The sequence below is a fragment of the Theropithecus gelada genome, chromosome X (assembly GCF_003255815.1).
Source record: "Theropithecus gelada isolate Dixy chromosome X, Tgel_1.0, whole genome shotgun sequence".
In the NCBI taxonomy this organism is placed as follows: Eukaryota; Metazoa; Chordata; class Mammalia; order Primates; family Cercopithecidae; genus Theropithecus; species Theropithecus gelada.
This window is the reverse complement of record NC_037689.1, coordinates 81,779,061-81,780,357: the sequence shown is the minus strand read 5'-3', so window position 1 is coordinate 81,780,357 and position 1,297 is coordinate 81,779,061.

Genomic DNA, 1,297 nt, shown 5'->3' with positions numbered 1-1,297 from the left:
ATGTATCCTCAAAGATAAGGACTCCATAAAAAGCTGTATGATTGTGCAAAACTGAGCAATTATTTCTAAGTATCACTAAATATGGATTCTGGACATATTTTGAAGGTAGAGTCACCAGGATTTTCTGATAAAAGGACATGAATCAAGGATGTGTCCAAAGCTTTTGGCTGGAGTTTGATGGGGACACTATACACAGACTGACAGGCCGGAGGGAGGTATCACTCTTCTCCATCTGGTTTAGGGAAAAGAATACAGGATTTGGGTATCAAAAAATCAAAATGGCTTTGTAAACTATCCTATGTCCTAGCTGTTTGTTATTCTTATTCAAAGCTGTGCTGCGTTGTGCTGCTCTGACTCAGATGTGAGGCCTAGCCTGGCTGGAGGCACAGGGATGTAAACTAAACCTGGTTAAGTTCTGCTGGCTTCAGTCTGTTTCATCTCAGGACTTCTGTTTGGCTCACTGCTGAGATGATCTCAAAGGTTTCCTTCAGCTCTAAGAATATGAAGCAAATTGGAAGGCTTTAAAAGCCTTACAAAGACACAAGCCATTTTATTTGGAAATTTGTAGCTCATTTAGATGATTCAGGGCCCTTGGGCTAAGTCCACCTGCCTGGTATTAGAATGGAAATCTTCCAAGTGCTAGTTGCTGGGGGGGGGGGGAAGAAAAATAAATAAAATCCTGGCCGGGTGCCGTGGCTCATGCCTGTAATCCCAGCACTTTGGAAGGCCAAGGTGGGCAGATCACCTGAGGTCAGGAGTTCAACAGTCTGACCAACATGGAGAAACCCCGTCTTTGCTAAAAATACAAAATTAGCCGGGCATGGTGGCACATGCCTGTAATTCCAGCTACTCAGGAGGCTGAGGCAGGAGAAACGCTTGAACCCAGAAGGCGGAGGTTGTGGTGAGCTGAGATCATGCCATTGCACGCCAGCCTGGGCAATAAGAGCGACACTCTGTCTCAAAATAAACAAAACAAAACAAAAATCCCTGTGCTAGTTTAACAAATAAATAAAAAACCACAAGTTTAAAATTTTGAAAAGAAGGCCGGGCGCGGTGGCTCAAGCCTGTAATCCCAGCACTTTGGGAGGCCGAGACGGGTGGATCACGAGGTCAGGAGATCGAGACCATCCTGGCTAACACGGTGAAAACCCCGTCTCTACTAAAAAAAAATACAAAAAAATAGCCGGGCGCGGTGGCGGGCGCCTGTAGTCCCAACTACTCGGGAGGCTGAGGCAGGAGAATGGCGTGAACCCGGGAGGCGGAGCTTGCAGTGAGCTGAGATCCGGCCACTGCACTC